Raw genomic sequence first — 16,519 nt, 5'->3', positions numbered from 1 at the left:
AGTTTCTTTCGTAAACAGCAATGGTATTAAAAATCGAATCCTTGATTGCAACCACCTTTGTCCAGAGTGAACTTGATTTTAAAATTTGACCTGGCAGAAAGTTGAAGCCTGAAGCCATAGATAATTATTGAATCATATAAATCAGATCTTTAGTGTTGAAAAGGCCCTTGACCCATGTATTGCTAATTTGCTTCTCCACCACTTCTGTTTGAGGCAATGAACTACTTTGGCATGCAGAAGCAAGATTATATACAACCCATTACAATATGCAAAGTACAAATCACAACATAGTTCACTACCTATTAGAGATAGATATTAAAATTCAGATTTTGCTTGAATAAGAACTTATTATGACATAAAAGTGGTGATTACTCTTCTTTCTAATAGAACAAACACATGAAATAATGAACAGATAGAGTAGCAAAATATATCATTTGTCACACATGAATTTCTCATAGAAGTAGACCAAAGATGATCAGCCAAGGATCCAACTCCTTCCCTGAATGAAACAAAGTTTATTTAACGAGCTCGACAGTGGCCAACCAAAACACAATCATCTCCAACTCCTTCAACCACCCAAAAGCCAACAAACAATTAATACCATGTCAAATTAAAGCATATTTACAAAACATAATGAAGGAATTCTATGTGAACTCCAGAACCCCCCAGCCCCTCCAAAGAAAAGCCAACATCTAGAACACAAAGAAAACAAGTACTCATTAAGTAACACCAAGTAAGGTTTTCCAAACTGTTGATATGTGGTGACTGATCAAAGTACTGTGCATTTTTCATTAATTCTTTGAGGTTTGGGGCATTGCCCCAGAAAATAATTTTCGGTTGACTCATCAACCATTTCCCAAGGTTGACTCGTCAAGTGTTTTTTAGGTTAACTTGTCAAAATTATCAAGCCCTAATTTTGTAAGCAGCAAAAAGCTTGTATAAATTGGCTTCAGGTTAGGGATTTCATTATTGTTAATGTATCAGACTGTATGACTTGTATTACTTAGGACAAATTCTCAAGATAAAGGTAGAATATAATATGGAACAAAGTATAATAAAATATGGTGATTATGAAAACTGAGATGTTTCAGATGAATCCGCTGATCTTGCAAGGTATCCACTTGAAGACTTATGTATTTTTTGTGTTCATTGTGTATTGAAGATCTGCAGAGGTAATGGTATAAGTATGCAGGAAGTCAAGCAGTGAGTCACAACCGCTAGGCGTGACTCATGCTTGAGTCACATCCATCAGGCATGACTTATTATTAACCTAATACCGTTTGTTTATTGCTGTCGAAACATGTTAAGCCGCTAACACAAGTTAGTAAGGTTAATGATCTTATTCACTTTATTATTATATATTTTTGTTCACTTTATTAAAATATATCTGCAAGTTGAATCTGCATATATATATGATTATATTTTAATATCTAAACATAAATAATAATAACATAAGTATTCACAGGATTCATAATTATATCTTTATAATTAATCTATACATTAACACTCCCTCTTAGATTAGTAATAAAAAAGTACACAAAAGAAATCTTTGATAAGAAGACTTCTTAATGTCAAATAAGGGTTGATTTATCAATGAAATGATATTCATCAACTTATATTTGACATCGTATAACATGAGAGTTGGTCTATCAGAATATCTACAATAAGATATTTGCCAAGCTCTTGAGAGTAATGGCCTATCAGAAACATCAAATTAATGATGATCACCAAGTACTCAGTGTGGTATTGGCCTATAAGAATATCAGGGCAATATAGTCACCAAGTACCGAAAATATATCTATACAAGCAACTTGTAGATAATCAAATTATTGATATCAAACGCCTAGTTGTTGATTTATAAGATAAAGCATTTACATGAAACAATTTCACAAAATGAATCATGCTACAAGTTATTGTAAGGACGTCACTTTACAACGTCTCCTGATACAAGTGAAATCATTTTGAAGTCGTCACTTCTTAATGATTAACACAGATTTTTATAAATTTATAATATATAAAATGTACAATAATCAATTTCTCTGAGACATTTCCTCAGATTTTACAATCATACCAAGTTCTTTACGAAAATGCTCCACTTTTGTTTTAGCAAGTGGTTTGGTAAGAGTGTCTGCAATTTGATCCTCTGTACTAATATATTCCAACTTGATTACATCCTTCTCAACCGTGTCTCGAACATAGTGGAATGGCATCTCGATGTGCTTTGATCAGTTATGAAACACTGGATTCAGAGATAGCTTGATGCAACTCTGGTTATCACAATAAATAGTAGTAGGTGGAAGTGGCTTCCCAAATAATCCAAATAGAACTTTCCTCAACCATACAGCTTCTCTTGCTCCCATAGATGCAACTATATACTCGGCTTCTATAGAACTCTGTGGTACTGAAGACTGCTTCCGCCTAAACCAAGATATCATTGTTCAACCCAAGGTAAAACGACATTCTAAAGTGCTCTTACGATTCTTTGAATTCCAACCCAATCAGAATCGGTATATCCTCTTAGATTTAGTTCAATTTTAGTGTATTTGAGACCACATCCAATTGTACCACTAAGATACTTGAGAATGTGTTTTGTTGCTACTAAATGAGTTTGTTTAGGTTTGCATATGAATTGACTGAGAACATTTACAGCATAACAGATGTCAAGCCTTGTGTTTACCAAATACATTAAAGAACCAATTATCTGTCGATATAGAGTAGGATCAATATTTCCAGAATCTTTAGTTGCTTCTTTTAGTTTCTGAAGGTTTGTTTCCATAGGAGTTTTCATTGCCTTGCTGTCCAACATGCCAAATCTATTGAGAAGATCCAAAGTATACTTCCCTTGATTTTAAAAATTCCTTTTGAATGCTGCCATACTTCTAGTCCCAAGAAGTAGTGTAGTATTCCTAAGTCTTTCATTTCAAATTCAAATATGAGATCTTGTTTACATTTTTCAATTCGATGATCTTCTCCTATAATCAAAAGATCATCAACATATAGAACCATAATTAACATATCCCCCTGTTTTACCTTGTAATATAAATTTGGATCTGCAATGTTTTTAGAGAAATCAAGTTTAGTTAGATGATGATCTATCCGTTCATACCAAGCTCGGGGAGCTTGTTTCAACCCATATAAAGCCTTTTTTAATTTGCAAACATGAGATTGTTTATTGTGTACTTCAAATCCTTCTGGTTGTTCAAGATAAACTTCCTCTTCTATAACACCATTCAAAAATGCAGTCTTTATATCCATTTGATGAATTTTCCACCCCTTGGATGCAGCAATGGCTAAGATGGTTCTAATTGAAGTATATCTGGCTACAGGAGCAAAAGTTTCCTCATAGTCTATTCCTTTTGAGAAAATCCTCTTGCTACAAACCTTGTTTTGTACTTGTCAATACTTCCCTCTGCAGCATGTTTAATTTTAAAAAGCCATTTTGAGGAGACAACTGATTTATTTTTGGGTCTAGGAATAATATCCCAAACATTATTTTTAAGTATGGAGTTATATTCTTTTGTCATGGCATCTTTCCAATTTTGATGTTTTATTGCTTCATTTACATCAAATAGTTCAGATTTGGAGATTCCACTCATTAATGCAATGTAACATAAGTATATTATAGGACTTTTTCTTTCCCTAATGAAATCTGAGGAAATGGAATTGTACTCTACAATTAGCCTTCTGGTCCATAGTGGTCTTTTCTTTTCCTCAGAGGTGTGAGTAATGTCCATGGGTTCAATTGATTTATCTTCCTCATTAGAGACTCCTTCTCATTATCAGAGTTTTGTTCTTCTAAAGTTTCTTCTGAATTTGATTCATTTTCATCTTTAGATCTTTTGTAGGCCAAATCTTCATCAAATATTACATCTCGACTTAGTTCAATATTTCTTTGTCCAGGGATATAGATACAATAAGCTTTGGAAGTTTCACTATAACCTACAAAGATTCCTTTCTTTCCTTAGGGCTCTAGTTTGGTTCTCCTCTTTAGGAATATGTACATAGACAGGGCAACCAAAAATTCTCAGGTATTTAAGATCAGGTTTCTTCCCGATAAATGTCTCTTCAAGGGTCTTGAATTCAAGATGAGAGTGAGGACATCTATTTTGAAGGAAAACAGTAGTATTTGAAGCTTCTCCCCAAAGAAAAGTTTCAAGATTTTGATCATGAAGCATTGCGTTAACAGAATGAACTATTGATCTATTCTTTCTCTCAACTATTCCATTCTATTGAGGATTATAAGGAACAAAACACTCCCTCTTGATCCCAATAGTTTTACAATAATTTATAAAGATATCAAAAATGTACTCTTTACCATTGTCTGTTCTTAAGACTTCTATTTTCTTTCCAAACAGGTTTTCTACAAGAGCTTTAAACTCTTTAAATTTTGTCAGGATTTCTTCAAATTCTTTACTTTTAAGAAAATAGATCCAAGTCTTCCTAGAGAAATCATCCACAAATATGATATAGTATAGAGAACCTCCTAGAGAAGGAACTGACATATGACCACATAAGTCTGAGTGAATAAGTTCTAGAACTTCTTTGGATTTGGTTTGACTATTTTGGAATGTAGTTTTAATATTCTCCCCCAAAACACAACCTTTACAGGTTCCTTCATGGTATGGATTAAGTTTAGGTATACCTGCTACCATTTTTCCTACAAAAGGTAATCCTCGAAAATGAAGATGACCTAGTCTCCTGTGCCAGATTTCATTTTCTTTGAAAGAATCACGAATTAGAGCTGAATGAGTGAGAGAGTTAATTTGATAAAGACATCCATGTCTGAAGCCAATCTTGTATGCATTTTTTATGTTAGAATTCCTAGGCCAAGCTAAGACCTTTCCTTCCATAAATGTAACTCTGAATCCTTCATCTTCAAGAGCAGAGATAGAAAGTAAGTTTCTTTTTATACTAGGTACATACAGTACCTTAGTAAGTTCAATTGTTTTCCCTGATTTTAGATGAATAGTACATGTTCCTATTCCCATTACAGGATAGCTTGTATCATCTCCAATGGTTACTTCATCAACATAGTCTTCTTTGATAGAGTCTAACTGTCCTTTAAAACCTGTAATATGTCGAGAGACTCCGCTATCAATTACCCAAGTACTTGATCTGGTTGATGCTTCACTGCAGAGTGCTGAATAGAAAGCATTGTGTTTTGTATTTCCATTTGAGTTTTGAGTGGTTACAAATGAAGCTTGTGGCTTAATTCTATCAGGACATCTAGATGCCGAATGTTCAATTTTATCACATCTAAAACATTGCATTTTGGAGAAGTTAGGTGGCTTCCTTTTTCCTTTGAATTTTCTTTTCTTCTTATTTACTTGAGTAGAGAGAACTCATAAATCTTCTTTTGAGGAGGAAACATTTTGGCCTCAAGCTACTTGCATACACTCTTCTTGTATACAGTCCACTTTAAGTCTTTCGAATTTAGGTAGTTTTGACCAAAAGCATACACCTTGTCTAAAGGTATCCCATGATGATGGAAGGCCTTTTAGAGCCATTATTGTTAACTCATTTCCATCACAGATGTGTCCTATGGAAGAGAGTTGATTTCGAAGTTCAATTATTCTCATAAAGTAAGAGGAAATTTTCTCTCCTTTATTCATTTTAATATTTGACATTCTATCCTTTAATGTGATGATCCGAATAGCATTATTTATCTCAAACATATTTCCAAGAGCATTGTACATCTCATCTGCAATGTCCAATTCTGAGATTACAGGTAGAAGATGAGTTTTAACACCATCCACAATAAGTTTCATAGCTTTATTGTTGTCACTCGCCCATTTTTCCAGTTCATTAATTCCTTTAGGTGGTGGATCAAAATTTTCAATAAACTTATTTAGACCATGTTCTTTCAATATAAGTTCCAGTCCTAATTTCCAGCCTGCAAAATTTGAATCACATTCTAATCTGTCTTCTAGCCTCATACCATTCACCATTTTTTTTTTTAAAGTATTTGATTGATTAAAGTTTGATTTCAGGATCACTTCTTTAAACCTGCTTTGATACCATGTTAATGTATCAGACTATATGACTTGTATTACTCAGGACAAATTCTCAAGATAAAGGTAGAATATAATATGGAACAAAGTATAATAAAATATGGTGATTATGAAAACTGAGATGTTTTAGATGAATCCGTTGATCTTGCTAGGTATCCACTTGAAGACCTACATATTTTCTATGTTCGTTGTGTATTGAAGATCTGTGGAGGTAACGGTATAAGTATGTGGGAAGTTAAGCAGTGAGTCACGACCAATAGGTGTGACTCATGCTTGGGTCACGTCTATAGGGCATGACTTACTATTAACCCAATAGCGTCTATTTATTGCTGTCAAAATATGTTAAGCTACTAACACAAGTTAATAAGGTTAACGATCTTATTCACTTTATTGTTTTTTTTTTTTTTGGTTCACTTTATTAAAATATATTTGCAAGTTGAATATATATATGTATGTATGTATGTATGTATGTATGTATGTATAAACATAAATAATAATAACATAAGTATTCACAGGATTCATAATTAAATCTTTATAACTAATCTATACATTAACAATTATGAATGAAGAGATTGTAGCTTCTTATGGCTGTATTGAGTTGTAAGGGATTACAGATTGTAATCATGTTGTGAACACTTGATAGTAAGAATATTGAACTCGTTGTTGGTGGACATAGCCTAGGGATTGGGTGTGTTGATTTTTGGAGAATGCTGTAAATGTAATAACATTGCCTTCTTGGTATATGCTTTCCAAATGGTAGCCATCTCTCTAATATAGGATGAAGTAAGGATAGACATGTCCCTTCACAAGACATGTCTATTCATTAGTATTTAATTAATATAATGACAAATAAATATCTCATATATATATATATATATATATATATATATATATATATTTCAATATCTAAACATAAATAATAATAAAATAAGTATTCACAAGATTCATAATTAAATCTTTATAACTAATCTATACAAGGATTATGAATGAAGAGATTGTAGCTTCTTATGGCTGTATTGAGTTGTAAGTGATTACAGATTGTAATCATGTTGTGAACACTAGATAGTAAGAATATTGAACTCATTGTTGGTGGACATAGCCTAGGGATTGGTTGTCTTGATTTTTGGAGAATGTTGTAGATGTAATAACATTGCCTTCTTGGTATATGCTTTCCAAATGGCAGCCATCTCTCTAATATAGGATGAAGTAAGGATAGACATGTCCCTTCACAAGACATGTCTAATCATTAGTATTTAATTATATATATATACATAATATCTCACACATATATATAATATATATATATATGCACTATAGTTTATCCAACTAAAGCTACCAAACATTAACACTCCCTCTTAGCTAGGAAGGACAAACAAGATTCATACACAATATGAATAACATATTACCTCAACGTAAAAATGGTTTTTGGAATGACAACTCATTTGACTTCCTGGTTTATTGAATGCCAACTCATTTGACACTTGAAAGTCAACTCATTTGACTCTCTAGTTTCTTGAATATCAACTCATTTGATATTTGAATGTCAACTCTTTTAACATTTGAACATCAACTCATTTGACATTTGAATGAAGTTATTGTACAATCGTCACCTTACAATAACTGCTGCAAATACAAGTGATAATCATTTGGAAGTCGTCACTTCCTCATGATGTACACAAGGGATAGGCCCAAATAGTTACGAACCATATTCATAAATCGTAGTCCTCTTAACTGTAATGTCCCCAATTTTAGCAGGTTCCTGAAGTTGGCCAGGTCAGTTCACCATTGCGACCCTTGTGAGCTAATAATGGGATTTGAGGGTCTCAATTGTGTGGTTATGGGCTTTCCAGCAGCCTATAGAGTGTTTTGGCTACATTTGAGGGACTTACTATTTATAGTAAGTCAAATTGTTGGTTCCGATGGGCTCAATTGACTTAAAGGAGTCGGGTAATGCTCTCAGTTTTATTTTGGGCTTTCAATTTGGGCTCCAAGAATCTTGGAGAGAGCATCTATTTATAATAAGTCACCCCGTCAGGTTCATTCATCGTCTTTCATCATCAAGATCACTTTGGTGTTGTTTGATTTCGATTTTGATGCTTCTTCAGTTATTTTCACAAGACAAGTGAATTATTATTCTTATTCATTTAAATACGTTGAGGTTATTATTTTTGTTGGTGTTGTTTGTTGATCACCTCAGTATCATAGCTCGTTGGAACCAAGACAAAAAAAATTTAAACGTGGGAACAAGAAACAGCGGTCTTACGTGTCAAAATATTAAGTTATGATGGAAAAGGTCATTTTCGAAACCAAAAGCAATCAATAAATCAGAATATAATGGCACTTTATTATATTTTAATGTTGTGTGTGAGAAGCTTCTTAAGTGAAAGTTCATTTCGGAAACTTTGTGCCATTTAGAGATTATAAATATGAGCCCATTTGATGAGTAAAGCATCCAATTATTTGATTATATTACCTTTCTTTGTTGTCTTTGTGACACTTCTGAAGTTCTGATTTTTGTGCCCTTGCTGAAGTATAAGGGTTTGAGATCTACAGCTAAAGTATTGTAGATTCAATTCTGAGATTGCTTGGCAAATTGTGTTGAAGTACACAATTTGTCATTTCTCCTACTGTATTAAATGTTGCTAAGGAGAAGTTTTATTTTTTCTTACTGCTAGAGGTTGTTCTAGAATTTGTGAAGGGATTCACTGGAATTGTTATATCAAATTGTGTGTTGGTTAATTTGGAGTTGGTTGAGCACCAATTTATATTTGTTGTTAGGTGCTATTTTCTATTTGCACTTTGGGAGCAGCATTTTCCAAATCTGTTGCATTTGTTTGTTGAAGAATTATTTGTTGTTGCTAGTCTTCATTTCAAAGGATTTCAAGGCATGTCATACCTATAAGTTCATGGATTGTAACTTCTAATTTTTTTGGGTATTGTTGATTTAGATAATAGGGGATATTTTATCAACTGGATTGTTGGTATTTTGTGAAAATACTTAGTATCTAAGTTGATATTGAAATCTGAAATTTTTCAACTGTAAATTCCCTATGTAATATCTAAATATTTGAGTTAAAATTATCACTGTAAAATCTTCTAGTTTGTTGCTATATTGTTGTATCAAAATTGCAAAACCTCAAGAACAAAAAAGAAATCAATTATTCAACAAAGATTGTTTGAGAGCTAGTAGGTTATTACAGTGGTATCAGAGCTTGCTTGCAAAGTGTTTGACGAAATGTCAAACAATTGAATTATAAAAGAATTAGGTGTTTGATGAAGTTATAACTGGTTGGGGTTATTACAATGGTATCAAAGTGGTTTCCTGACATCCTATGGGGTAGAAAAATTTTATTTTATTTCAAATCTGCTGTTATATTTGGAGTGACCGGCACTCTAGCATTTTCTACCCATGGATAGACATAGGAGAACTGGCAGTTCTAGATGTCGGTGAAGTAATGAGGAAGTTAGCACAAAAATGAATTCTTTGCAGGAGAGTATGGAGAAATTTAAGCTTCATCAATAGAAGATGGCGGAGAGTTTGTCGAAGCCAGAAACAGTTGAGAGGATAACAAGGTATATGGTTTCTGCCTTTAGAAGGTCGGGGAGGAGGCTTGAGTTTTCCCCGACAGGTGTCCATGATGCAAATGCACCTATATTTAGTACGCCACCTGTTAGTCCTATCTGCAGTATTTATGACAAACTTATTTCCCAGGAACATGTGGTTGTGTCAGTGGCAGCAGAGGATAGTGGCAATAAGCTTCAGCAGGTTGAGGCTCCCAGAGTTGTTGCTACAGTTAGTGTAGAGAAAATTGATGCAGATGTTACTACAGATATCTGACACTCTCTTGAGGAGGGGATTATTATTGGAGATTTGTATGTGAGTTGTAGTGTTGCTTCGGTGCAAGAGGTAGTTGCTTCCTCAGGTGGGACCGATGTATGTATGGAGTCACCTAGTTGTGATGTCGATGATTTGGGCGATACAACGGAGTCAGTAGATGTGGGTTCATGCTCTAGCATTATTGATTCACAGGTTGACGTTGAGTCATGTGTGCAGAGTCAGGCGTCAGGAGTTGAGGCTTTATTAGAGAGGTGGATGCAGATAGTATGGACACATCTGATGATACATTTGATGATGCTATGAGTTGCACCGAGTATGATATCCCTTGTCAAGTATCAGTTGACGACTCCGAGGAGGTTTTGGATGAGTCCCAGGATTAGTGTTTACAGGATCTATCTTTTGAGGTGGAAAATGAGACATGTGGGGATATTGATATTGTGAGGGCTTCCATTTCTTCAAATGAGGAGTTGATTGAGGTACATAGTAGTTGTATCTCGGATGCAGAGTTGTGTGAGGTCGATAGCACACGTGCACTGAGTGATCTTGTGGTGGGTAGTTTTGATTCGATTTCCTACCACAATGCAATTAGTGAGATAGAGAGCTTGCATAGGAGGTAGGGGTTACAAAGGCATCAAGTGACGAGTTAGTTGAAGGTGAGTGAAAGTGACATCTCTTCAGCTTTCGAGCATTATGATGCGATCCGTTAGATGCTGGCTACATCTGGTTGGGGTGCTCCAATGTCTGATGAGCACAATGATAGTACTCTTTCTCTAGTAGAGGTTCATGCACTTCGAGAGGCTGTCAAGATCTTGAAGCATAACTATTTAGAATTAGTTGCTGACAGGGATTACCTTCTAGAGTGGGGTAGCATTTGTTATGAGACATTGTTAGAGAAAGAGGAGGTGTTTGAGCTCACCCAAGAGCTTGAGGTGACTGTGGACTCTCTTCAGTGTACTCAATTGGCTCTTCAGGAATCACAATCACGATTCGATGAGATGACCGTGGAGTTGGAGCATGTTTAGACCACACCAACCCTAGGTCCAGTTCAATTGCATATTGTGGTTCGTGGTGAGTTTGCTTCTGCGGTTGGGGATGATGGACGTGATAATGTGGCTAACAAATTCGTCTAACATATGCATGCAGTAGGTACAAAGGAGGTGAGAGCATCAATGGAGACGAGCTCTCATAATGATTTGCTTCCTTCTACCAGAAGCGAATGTATTTCTCCATTTCATACAGCTGGTACCATTTGACAGTTGGCAGTGTCCTATTTGCAGAGGGTCAGCTGTAAATTGCAGGGGAACAGGTTGATGCTTCCACATATAATTCCTACTGCACGTAATCTTTCATGGAGTATCTTTTGGAGAGTTCAGATGTCCGGGAGGATTCATATAGAGTGTCTGAGGGTACTATCATCCGATGCTCTCGTGCTATTCAAAGGTTTGTGGGAAAGATTGTAGAGATTTTGTCTACTATGCTTCCCCATACGGATTTCAAGGTTGGGTTTGCTGAGAGGATTGCCCGGGATCCTACCTGACCGGTAGTTTAGAGTCAGAGATTAGAGCTAGCTCTTGATTCCCAATTTGATACTGATGAGCCCTTGACAGAGATTGGGAGTTTTTATCGGCATTACTCTGTAAGGAGCACTCGTCACTTTTCTTTTGACCCACAGGTAGCGGATTTGGTTTCATGTCGGTGTGGGTTGGTTCCAATTTCATACCATCTATTATGGAATGGGTTAGCACCACCTTTTGCAAATGGGATTGACAGCTGCAAGTTTGACCCCTTGCAATATCTACACACCCAGGACAATTTGGCAGAGGTTGGAGTTGTTGGTAGTGTTTCAGATACCTATGGTGGTTACCATCTCCATAGTGCAGTTGGGTGTGAGTTTGAATTTGATAGAGACTCAAGTGTGGACAAAGTTGGTATTTCAATTGGGTTGAGTTTCGATGAGTTGTTGCCTTCATCAGCACCTTGGGTCAGTTTTCAAATGATTATGATGTTGATATTCGTTAATTGGGTGTTCATGCTACAGGAGTTGCTTGTACATAGCAGGGATAGTATGCAATTCTACCTTTGGAATTCAGGTGGATTGTGATGTCGATTTTGCTCCGGGATTGCTTGGGGACAAGCAATCTTAGGGAGGGAGGACTATAATGTCCCCACTTCTAGCAGGTTCCTATAGTTGGCTAGGTCAGTTATTTGAGGGTCTTAATTGTGTGGTTATAGGCTTTCCAGTAGCCTATGGTGTGTTTTGGATCCATTCGGGAGACTTACTATTTACAGTAAGTCAAACTGTTGGTTCCGATGGGCTCAATTGAGTTAAAGGAGTTGGGTGATGCCCTCAATTTTTATTTCGAGCTTCCGGTTTAGGCTCCAAGAATCTTGGAGGGAGCATCTATTTATAGTAAGCCACCTCGTTAGGTTCATTCATCGTCTTTCATCATCAGGATCACTTTAGTGTTGTCAGATTTCGATTCTAATGCTTCTTTAGTTGTTTTCGCAAGATGGGTGAATTATTATTATTATTCATCTAAATACGCTAAGGTTGTTATTTTTGTTAGTGTTGTTTGTTGATCACCTCGGTATCATAGCTCATTGGAACCGGGATGAAAAGTTTTAAATCATGGGAACAAGAACCAATGGCCTTACTGGTGTAGGGCACCTATGACTCCTTGGCATGCAAAATTGCTAGGTAGGTGATCTAGGTCCTCATTTACATTGTATTGACCCATTTTGTAAGGTGCTTGATCATTAAGGTGTCTTTATAAACCTAGTGAATCAAAGCAACCGTAGGGTCCTAGTAGATTGATGGCATGTTTAAGTGGTTCTGGTCATGTTTGGTGTGTCTAGGTGATAGGTCAAAGTTGTTTTAGAGGTCTAGGGGGTCAAATATATCCTCAAGAATAAGTTTTAGGCCTAAGTACGCCTAAAGTGACAAATTACATTGTTATGTTTTAATAACATTTGGAAAAGGTGTGTCTTTTGGTTTCCAACGGTCCATTGGAGAACCAACAATCATGATTTGAATTCAAAAACAATGTAATGTGATCCATAGAGGAAGAAGGATCATTGTGCAAGGCTGGAAGTTGAAATAAATGCAAAGAACCCTGAAATTTCTGGAAAACTGGTGAGACAGCAGATTGTACGGCCTGGTACGGATAGTTCATGAATGCAAATGTAGTTTTCTGTGTAGAGAGTTGTTTTAGCTACCTTTTGGTTTTTATTTGAATTCATTTGGTACAGGGAGTCAAAAGTTATTCAAGTTTTTCTGGGACTGGTCCAGAATTCTGTTTTGAAACAGCAGGTTACATTAATGGAGCCCTAACTTGCAAAACCCACGGTGGAAAATTCTAAAACTCAAGGGAATGCAAGTTAGGAGTCTGGACTATGTGATTCCAGAGATTCAAGGTGTTTGGAGAAGGGTTGAGGCACTTTCAAGCCAGCCCTAGGTCAAGTTGATGAGCAAACTTTACTTGGAGAAGTTGTAAAAATGGAGACAGTCTTAAAAACTGAGTTGTCCAATGGCACCAGAGGCTGTTTTTAAGTGACTTGGAGTTGTTTGAGATAGCCTAGAGGGTTTGGGGTCTTGGGAACCCATTTTGTCCAAATTTTCATGATGCCCTAGCTTAGCTAGGCCAACTAGGCATAGGAGTGCAATTGGGGTTTGGGAGTGCAGGACTAAGAACTCTGCCAATCCTTTTAGGATCAGACAAAACAGCCAAAAGGGTGTCTGGAAAGGTGATTAGTTTCCCTAGGTGTGTGGGAGATTTGAGAGTTAAAGCCCAAAAACAGAGAATGGAGGGCTAATTGGCCTAATAGGCCTAATTGCTAAAAAGGAGGGTTTGAGACTAGAGGGGTCCAAACAAGTTGTGGAATCTGAGTATTTAGGGTATTTGTAGATTGTCTCCAAAGGAATTTGCTTGAGAAGTGAAGTGCCTTATATAGTTGCTTCTTAACCCCATTGAGTAGGGTGTACCTGGGTGAAGGGTAAGTTGCCAAATTTGAGTGTTGGAGTTAAGACCTGGTTGTGGAAAGGCCTTGAGAGGCTTAAGGAGGTCTTTAGCTGCAGACTCTGCATCACTTACGTGTCAAAATATTAAGTTATGATGGAAAAGGTCATTTTTGAAGCCAAAAGCAATTAATAAATCAGATTATAATGGCACTTTATTATATTTTAATGTTGTGTGTGAGAAGCTTCTTAAGTGAAAGTTCATTTCAGAAACTTTGTGCCATTTGGAGATTATAAATATGAGCCCATTTGATGAGTAAAGCATCCAATTATTTGATTATCTTATCTTTCTTTGTTGTCTTTGTGACACTTCTAAAGTTCTGATTTTTGTGCCCTTGCTGAAGTATAAGGGTTTGAGATCTACAGCTGAAGTATTGTAGATTCAACTCTGAGATTGCTTGTCAAATTGTGCTGAGGTATACGATTTGTCATTTCTCCTACTGTATTAACTGTTGCTAAGGAGAAGTTTAATTTTTTCTTGCTACTAGAGGTTGTTCTAGAATTTGTGAAGGGATTCACTGGAATTGTTATATCAAATTGTGTGTTGGTTAATTTAGAGTTAGTTGAGTGCCAATTTATATTTGTTGTCGGGTGTTATTTTCTATCTACACTTTAAGAGCAGCATTTTCCAAATTTGTTGTTGCATTTGTTTGTCGAAGAATTCTTTGTTGCTGCTAGTCTTCATTTCAAAGGGTTTTAAGAGATGTCATACATGTAAGCTCATGGATTCTAAATTTTAATTTTTCTAGGTATTGTTGATTTAGATAATAGGGGATATTTTATCAACTGGGTTGTTGGTATTTTGTGAATATACTCAGTATCTAAGTTGACATTGATATCTGAAAGCTTTCAACTATATATTCCCTATGTAATATCTAAATATTTGAGTTGAAATTATTATTGCAAAATCTTCTAGATTGTTGTTATACTGTTTATCAAAATTTCAAAACCTCAAGAACAAAAAAGAAATCAATTATTCAACACAAATTGTTTGAGAGTCAGTCGGGTTATTACAATGGTATCAAAGCTTGCTTGCAATATGTTTGACAAAATGTCAAACAACTTAATTATAAAAGAATTTGGTGTTTGATGAAATTATAACTGGTTGGGGTTATTACATTAACTGTTTACAATTTATTCATTATTGGAGAATCCTTCTCAACATGATCTACTCCCTCCAAATTAATATGAGCGAGGTGTTTGATGAAATTATAACCGGTTGGGGTTATTACATTAACTGTTTACAATTTATTGATTATTGGAGAATCCTTCTCAACATGATCTACTCCCTTTGAATTAATATAAGTGAGATCATCAAAAGATTGACAGGACCATATCCTCTATTTGCTCCCTCTCTTTCAAGGTTGCCTATAATGAAATGTAAGACTCCCTCTGAATCTCAATCTCCCTCTTCCTAGAAGAACATTCTCGAAGGAAAAGGTCAAGGCAAACAACACTTATAAGACAAATAGAAAAATACAAATAAGGGAGAGACTAATATAATACTTCACTTTGTCATTTATATAAAAACAACCCTAAATCTTACACTGACACAAAGCCATTTATATAAGATTGGGTGCAATCCCTAATCTATAAGAATTTTATTCTATTAAAATCCAATGATCATGAGTATTATTAATTTGAATTAATATCAACTTCCATATAATTATAATAATATCACACTATATATAAATAAAGCCATACATATATATTTATATCCATGGTCTCAATAGTGTAAACGTAACTTAAAATACATGTTACCTTCTCTGTGTTGTGGGGCCTGACGTGTACCCTCAAACTTCCTACTTTTTTTTATACTATCTCTTTAATATCAATCTTTATTAAAGTTTGCGTTTATATATGGATGTTGATTTTCCTCGATACAACTATCAGTCATGTGTTGATTACATGGATACCATGTGAGAGTATTATAGGTTCACTGAGAAGCATAGACATAAGCTTGTAATATATTGGCATGGTCAGTGTTGAAAGCACCCACTAAGCTTTGACTCCAACAGATGATATCAACAACAACAAATAGAGGCGACTCTTTGTATCCAGCTGAAACAAACTCACAATGCTTAAGTGAGAGTGAAGAATATGGTTAAGGGATATGATGGGCATCCATTACTACCAAAAACTTGGAAGGCGTCCATTACTAGAAAAAATGGGATGACGGCATTTCCCAACAATAGCAAATACTTTTAAAGTTATGCTAGCCAAAAACCAGCATCTCTTAGTTGAATGATGCCTGAATGTCGTAAACCATTCCAATTATTTAGAGTTATGTCTCCTTTAATTTGCTGACGGTATCGTTTTGTACTTATCTCCGTCATGTGTTGCGTGGATGCCACATGAAATGTTTGTGAATTGGTTGTCATTAATTAGCAATTGGTATACTCTTTGATTCCTCTAATATTCATGACTTCTCCTTATCAAGCACTTTGAATCCCAACACAGTGGGTCTACCCTCTACGTAAATGATTGTAGGTTTATTTTTATATATTTTCCATTTCCTGTGTTATAAATTTGGTTGCTGATAATCAATAATCCGCAGTTATATATGTTGCTACATTTAAGGTCATTTCCTCTTACGATAATTTTCCTATTAGCATAATTTGTTGATTTCTCGTCTTCTACCTAGATCGATGGGTT

The 16,519-nt window shown here is 35.4% G+C and overlaps 1 protein-coding gene across 2 annotated transcripts in view; it reads right to left on the bottom strand.

The window, feature by feature from the left end:
• Positions 1-16,519, bottom strand: part of LOC149543538 (uncharacterized) — a 225,968-nt gene that overhangs the window by 190,832 nt on the left and 18,617 nt on the right. The window lies entirely within an intron of this gene.

Source organism: Cupressus sempervirens, chromosome 8, assembly GCF_028749045.1.
Source record: "Cupressus sempervirens isolate cs-2001-9-10 chromosome 8, ASM2874904v1, whole genome shotgun sequence".
Taxonomy (NCBI): domain Eukaryota; kingdom Viridiplantae; phylum Streptophyta; class Pinopsida; order Cupressales; family Cupressaceae; genus Cupressus; species Cupressus sempervirens.
Note: the sequence above shows the minus strand (reverse complement) of the source record. Positions and strands in the feature narration are given on the sequence as shown.